The sequence below is a fragment of the Mus caroli genome, chromosome 14, assembly GCF_900094665.2.
Source record: "Mus caroli chromosome 14, CAROLI_EIJ_v1.1, whole genome shotgun sequence".
Classification (NCBI taxonomy): Eukaryota; Metazoa; Chordata; class Mammalia; order Rodentia; family Muridae; genus Mus; species Mus caroli.
This window is the reverse complement of record NC_034583.1, coordinates 6189061-6197259: the sequence shown is the minus strand read 5'-3', so window position 1 is coordinate 6197259 and position 8199 is coordinate 6189061.

Here is an 8199-nt window from a genome sequence, read left to right as displayed (position 1 = left end):
CCTGTCTCTGAATGTAACACATACGATAGACTTCAAAGAGCTAGCTGGCTGTGTATCCTTTGTTCCTATAGCCTACAAAGACTGGTTTCTCTTTCTTAACCTTACCTCTTGATAGGTGTGGTCACACGGGTCACCTGACAAAGTTAGACAATACTACCTTTGATGCTTTAGGAGGAAAGTATTGTCCTTAAGATGCTAGTGCTTTCTTCTTTTCTCAAGCACAGATCACTGGAGAACATTGTCAAAACCTTTATTCAGACTGGCTATGCCCTCCCAGGTCAGCCTTGCTCCCGTCACCATAATAACCCACCTTCACTTTATTCAGAGGTTGATGTAACCTGATTTTCAGCTGGTGCTTTTGTAATCCTCATTACAGCTCCTACCACCACAGGATGTGTTGTCACAAATTGAATCCAAACTTCTGGCTCTATGCAATGATAGTAATGGCAATCATAACTACAGACTCTTAAGATGGTATCAAGCACTGCATTCAGATGCACTCTTTTCAGATGGCACCATTTCACTTCCCTGGGGCAAGGTACTTAGCAACACTTCACAAATGGGGAAATTAAGGTCAAGAGATATTATGGGACAAGGTCAAGGGCAGTGCTTGTAAATGCTGCCACTTAATTTTAAACTGTCAAAAGCTCCTATGGCAGCTCTCCCAAGGACAAAGCATGGTCCTTCAGAGTTGCAGTAAATCTCTCCATCCCAAATATGCCCTGGCAATGAAAACACAACTCAGTTAATGTGATTATAAATTAACTGCCCAGATTGGGCAGATCTACTGCTATACTACCATCTTCCACATCTGTGCGACCCCTTAGAACTTGCCATGTGCTTCTGCTCTGCTCTTTTTTCTTCTTCTTCCTTCTCTGCATCCTTTTCCTCTCATTTTCTCCTTCTTCCCTCTTCCACTTTCCCTTTTATCTGCCCAATCATTAGCTCTCCTTTATTTTACAAATTAAGGTGGGAAGCAGGTTTATAGGAAATCACCTGAGTGCTGACTTATTTGTTGTTCTTTGTTCGAAGCCACTCACAGGAGAATGAAATTAACATCAAATATAGTTAGCCCCAGGGCTATCTTTAGTTCTCAGCTTTATCAAATAAAAGGCAGCCCCACTGTTGCTTGGGACAGAAAAAAAGTTTAACTACAGGAAGCTAGAAAGTGTTTCAACTCAGATCAATTTCCCTCAATTCAATCATAAAATAAAGTTAAGGAGAGAAATGAGGATGACCACCAGAAGGCAGCAACAGAGAAGTGCAGAACTTTACCCAGAATGCTGACTGGGAAAGGCAAATCGTCTGACATTGGTTCTGTTTGCTTTCAAGCTGCATGTCTGGTAGAACCAAACCATGATCTCGAAAAGCCACCATGTTGAGCACTTTTAATGCAGTTCTTAGGAAAGGAGGAAGGAAGAAGAAAGGGATGCGAGGGGAGAAGGGCAGAGAAAGTGCTACCATTTGTTGTGGTTATACGTTGTGCAACCTGAATTTCTCTGGAAAGTGTGCCCTCCCCTCTGGTATACAGAATTAGCAACTTTGGTACGGTTGTGTTGGAGAGGACTGAGAAGATTGATCACGACCTAAAAAGAAAGCTACCTGCCTCCTACCAATCCTAGCGCATCAGAGGCATGAGTGGATGGCTCTTTTGCAGTTTGTCAGCAGTGCTTGACTGTTTCTCTGGTCCATACTTCTCTAGCTAGCTGTCCTCTCAATAGCACCATTTAGAGATCAAAGGCAGAATTCCACGGGGGTGCATTTTTATTCCCCTTATTGACCTGTTCTTGTTCCCTGATTTTGTAAATGGGACACTCAGCTAAATCTTTTAGCTGCCCAAGCCAGAAATCTTGGAATCACTGCCTCTCTTTCCCAATTGCAATTCTTCTGTGAAGAAATTTGCATAAGCTCAACCTCCAACTGGTATCTGGATTCAGTTTTAGCCCCGCTGCTGATATTGGTTTCTTCTCTGAGTCACTGTCCTTACTGTCCGGTACCACTGCATCAGGTCTCTCCATTCTGTTGTTGTTGTTGCTGTTGTGGTCATCTTTGGCATCATCATCCATGGTAGTGCTTTGGATGGAGCACATGCATACGGAGGCCCAGAGGACAGCCTTGGGTTTTGTTACTGAAGCCATGTTGTCACCTTGGTTTTTTGTTTGTTTGTTCATGTTGTTGTTGTTTTGAGATTAGGTCTCTTATTGGCTTGGATTGTACCTGAGTAGGCTAGTATAACTGGCCAGAGTGCCCCATAGATCATCTGCCTCTCCAAGACTGAGGTCACAAACAGGTCACCATGCCTGTAGCCCTGGCTCTCCTGGAACTCACTATGGAGACATTATTAGACTCAAATTCAAAGAGATTTGAGTTGTTGCTTTCTGCTCAGGAACATCTGCATGCCTGTTACTTTGTTGGTCTCATTCCATCCCACGCCGAAGACTTAGTTCATGTAACATGAAGGTCCATCAAGAAAACTCTCCCTGTTTCTCTCATAGATACCATTTTGCCCTTTCCTTCTATAATGTTCACACACCATCAGATGTTCAGTATTTATTTCCCTCTTGGAAGGTGATAGTGTCATCTGTCTTATTCACCACTAATCTCCAGCTCTCAGAACAGGGCCTAATATACACAAGGCACTCAATAAATATTAAATGACTACATAAATGAATGTCTAGACCCACCTTTGATTCTTTATGGTTTCTGCTGTGTCGTTTATTGTTTCGTCGATGGCTTTCCTCCCATCTGCTTAGAGATTTATAGTTTGGGGGATGCTTTCATTGTCTTTCTCCCATCTGTGAGAGAGCAGAGTTACTGAGCTGGTTCCTTTTATGTAACTGAAGAGCATAAAGTGCAGGGAACTCAAGAGACTCCCCTAAGGCTTGACTGCTGGAGTGGCAGGGCCAAAACTTGGCCCACAATATCACAGAAGGTCTCTAGTGTTCCCAGGCCTCAGTGGACACTTTGACCTTTCTAAGTGGCTTCTATTATTCAAGATCTACCTTGGAATATGAGAATATGGTATTCAAAGAAAGACACAAAAACGAATGACTTCTGTTTGAACTGTTCTTACATGCATTTTTTTAATCAGATAATAGGAAACTAAGTCTTATGTCTCCATTCTGCTATAAAGCAAAGTCTAGAGGGAAAGCCCATGGCAGGAATTTCATCATTAGACACCATTTTAGGCTTTATGAAGATTTATTATAAGTGAGGTATTATAGTCGGCAGTAAAATTAGCTTCACTGATTATGGCAATGATGGGGAGTAATTCAAAAGCCATGGCTGCCATAGATTTTAATTAGTGTATCAGTCATGTCTAAAATGCAGGCATATCTACTTAATATTGTGTTCCATATTCTCTTCAACACAAGCACGTGAAAGGCTGTTCCAAGTGAGAATGGCTATGTATAGCAGATAACTTTAAACTTGATATGATTTGGGTTAAAACAGTCAGTGGTCTCAGCCCATTGGATGACTCCTGCTGAGACATTTCTGCTGTCAGTGATGCACTCTTGTGCCTTCTTTCTCTATTAGTATTTTTGTTTGTTTGCTCATTTGTTGTTTTGATTTCAGACAATGTCTTGCTAAGTAGTCTAGACTGCTCTTGAATTTGAGATATTCTTGGCTCTGTTTCCTGATGCTGGGTGTATAGTGTGGGCTTTCAAGCTTTCTATAAAAGCAACTTGTAGTTTGTAGATCATAAATAAACATCACATGTGAATATGGTTATTCATATGTCTACATTGATTCATCATATCACTTCATCATTTGAAACAAAAATGCCCATCTTGACTCACTTAATGATAATCTAATAAAACTATTATATTTCAGTGCAACAATTAGCTAATTAGCTACCAAAATGATTGACTTATCAAACATAGATTGTTTGAAAGACAGATGCCAAAATTTTCTACCATCTTTGGATGCATCTGTCACTACTCCTGACAAGAGATAGAGCCCAGTTAACTGGTCAATAAAATGTGACACAGGTGATATGGTATGTACTGTTCACTCAGGGAAACTAATAGGTCATGTTCCTGTCCTCTTGGGATCTGGTTCTCATGTAAAGCATCAGTTGATACTTAGTGAGAAGAAACATCACAGACAGGCAGACAGACAGGCAGAGTCATCTGTCCAACTCACCTCCCCCCAAACCCCACTAACATACCACTGGCACCATTGTAACTGTTCTAGCTTTAGCTGAAACCTCTACACAGTGCAACCACAACTGTGACTTCAGGCAGAGGCACCCAGTGCCATCACAAGCTGGACCTGCTCATTGTGCCAGGGTCTCAGAGTCACAAAAGAATGAGTGACATAGTGGTTTTTCTTTATTTTGTTTCATACAACAGCATTTAACCAAGATACCAATATAAGAGGTTGGTCCTTGCTACATAAGCTTAAAGCAAATCTATTGAGCAACTTTGTGATTGCTAGAGGGATTTGCAGAATGATAAGCAGAAGCAGCAACTAAAGGGCCTCAAGTTGCTGTCACTGAAGGAAGATGGGTGATACGCAGTTCTGGTCCTTAAGGATGTAGCCTCATGACCAAAGGAAAATAGAAGCAGATTTATAGAGACATGGTGTAATGCTTTCAGAGCCTTGCATTTGAAGACTCTTCAGGAAAACCAAATCAGAGAAGGCAGAGGAAGGGTATACTTGAGTCTCAAAAGGTAAGAATTACCCATGTTTAAAAGGCAACAGAACTACTCCGCATGGGGAGTGGGGTAGGTTGAGAGTAAGAGGGGACAGCAGAACAGAGGGATTCATTACCTAGAGGCAAGCTGGTGTAATTGGAACCTGTAAGGTGGTGGTGGTAAGGAGGACACCAGAACATGATAACCTCCTTCTATAATGATACCAATGATCACTTGGTGTTGAGGCTGTACACTGGGCATAAGTGATGACAAGGCTGTACACTGGGCATGAACTGTTGATAATGCTGTTCACTGGGCATGAACTAATGAGTTTTAAATGTAAATCACCAGAATCCTTCATTGACAGGACTTACATTGTGAAATCTTCGACTCTTAGGCATATAATATTGCCAGATATAAGGTATTAAAATAACATTATTGAGGTAATTTTGTCAGGGGAAAAGTGAAGTTGCCAATGGAGTTAAAAGGCTAGTTAAAGAAGTGTGAGACACAAGAAATAAAAACAGAAATCCCAAATCACCAATAGACACTCAGCACCCCAGGAACCACTAAGCACCCAGGACACACTCAGCACCCAGGCCACACTCAGTACCCCAGACACACTAAGCACCCAGAACAAACTCAGCACAAAGAACATACTCAGCACCCCAGGTCACACTCAGAGGCCCAGGACACACTGAGGACCCCAAGTCACACTCAGACCACAGGACAAACTCAGCACCCAGGACACACTCCACATCTAGGGCACTCTCAGCACTCCAGGACACACGCAGCACCCCAGGTCACACTCAGCACCCCAGGTCACACGCAGCACCCCAGAACACACTCAGCACCCCAGGTCACACTCAGCACCCCAGGTCACACTCAGCACCCAGGACACACTCAGCACCACAGGACACACTCAGCACCCTGGTCACACTCAGTTCCGCAGGACACAATCTGCACCCCAGGAGACACTCACCACCCCAGGACACACTCAGCACCCAAGGTCACACTCAGCACCCAGGACACAGTCAGCATCCCAGTACACAATCAGCACCCCAGGACACACACAACACCCCAGGTCAAACTAAGCACCCCAGGTCACAATCAGCACCCAGGACACACTCAGCACCACAGGACACAGCACCATGGTCACACTCAGCTCCGAAGGACACAATCAGCACCCCAAGGCACATTCAGCACATAGGACACAATCTGCACCCCAAGTCACACTCAGCACCTGAGGACAAACAGCACACCAGGACACACTCAGTACCCCAGAAACACTCAGCACCCAGGACACACTCAGCACCCAAGACACACTCAGCACGCAGGACATACTCAGCATGCCAAGACCCACTCAGCACCCCAGGATCAACTCAGCATCCAAGGACATACTCATTATACCAGACACACTAAACACTCAGAAAAAAACTCAGCACCAGGAACACACTCAGAACCCCAGGACACACTCAGAGGCCCAGGACACACTCAGCACCCAGGGCACACTCAGTACTCGGGACACACTCAGCACCCAGGTCACAGTCAGAGCCACAGGACACATACAGCACCCAGGAAACACTCCATATCCAGGACATGCTCAGCATCTCAGGACAAACAGCACCCCAGAACACACTCAGCACCCCAGGACACATTCAGAACCCCAAGACACACTCAACACCCCAGGTCACACTCAGCACCGAGGACACACTCAGCACCCCAGTAAACAACCAGCACCTCAGGACACACTCAACAACCCAGGTCACAATAAGCTACCCAGGTCACACTCAGCATCCCAGGACACACTTAGCACCCTGGGGACACTTAACATCCAGGATATTCTCCGCACCCCAGGTCACACTCAGCACCCCAGGTCACACTCAGAGCCCCAGGACAGACTCAGCACCCAAGGTACACTCAGCACCCCAGGTCACACTTAGCACCCAGGACACACTGAGAACCCAAGGTACATTTATCACCACAGATCACACTCGGCACCCCAAGACACACTCAGAGCCCCAGGACACACTCAATACTCAAGGTACACTCAGCACCCAGGACACACTCAGCACTGCAGGATACACTCAGCATACAGGACACACCCTGCATCAAGGACACACTCCACACCCATTATACATTCAGCACCCCAAGTCACACTCAGCACCCCTGGTCACAATTAGCACCCCAGGACACACTCAGCACCCAGGACACACTCAGCACCCAGGACACACTCAGCACTCTAGGTACACTCAGCACTCAGGACACACTCAGCACCCCAGGGCACATTCAGTACCCCGGACACAATCAGTACCCCATGTCACACTCAGTACCACATGACACACTCAGCACCCCAGGACACATTCAGCACCCAGGACACACTCAGCACCCAAAGTACACTCAGCACCCAGGACACACTCAGGATCCCAGGGCATACTCAGTACCCCACACACAGTCAGCTCCCCCCGGACACACACAGTATCCCAGAAACACTCAGCACCCCAGGTCACACTCAGAGCCCCAGGACACACTAAGCACCCCAGGTCACACTAAAAGCCCCAATATACTCAGCACACAGCACACACTCAGCACCACTGGACGACCTAAGCATCCTAGGACACACTCAGCCCCAAGGTACACTTGCACCCAGGATACACTCAGTACACCGGACACACTCAGCACCTCAGGATACACTCAGTACAAAGGGTACACTCCACACACAGGACACACTCAACACCCCAGGATACACTCAGCACCCAGAACATTCTCAGCACCCCTGGACACACTTAGCAAACATAACACACTCAGCAGCCAGGACACACTCAGCACAACATGTCACACTCAGCACCCCAGGACACACTCAGTACACAGGTAACACTCAGCACGCCGGATACACTCAGTACAAAGGGTACCCTCAAAACACAGGACACACTCAGCACCCAGGACACACTCAGCACCCAGGATACGCTAAGCACCCAGGATACACTCATCACTCTGGACACACTCACCACCCCAAGTCCCACTCAGAGCCCCAGGACACACTTAGCACCCAGGACACACTCAGCACCTCTGACATACTCAGTACCCATGGTTACACTCAGCACCTCAGGAAACACTTAGCACCCCATGTCACAATTAGCACACCAGTATACACTCAACACCCAAGACACACTCAAATCCAGGACACACTGAGCACCCTAGGTCAAACTCAGCACACCAGGTCACACTCAGCACCCTGGACACGCTTAGCACCCCAGGTCACACTCAGAGCCCAAGGACACACTCAGCACACAGGACACATTCAGCACCCAAGGTACATACAGCACCCAGGACACACTCAGCACTACAGGACACACTCAGCATACAGGACACACCCTTCATCCAGGACACACTCAACACCTCTGGTCCCACTTAGAACACCAGGACACACTTAGCACACAGGACACACTCAGTTTCCAGAAAATAATCAGCATGCCAGGTCACACCGAGCTTCAGGAAACACTCAGCACCTAGGTCACACTCAGCACACAGTCCACCATCAGCACCCCAGGTCAAACTC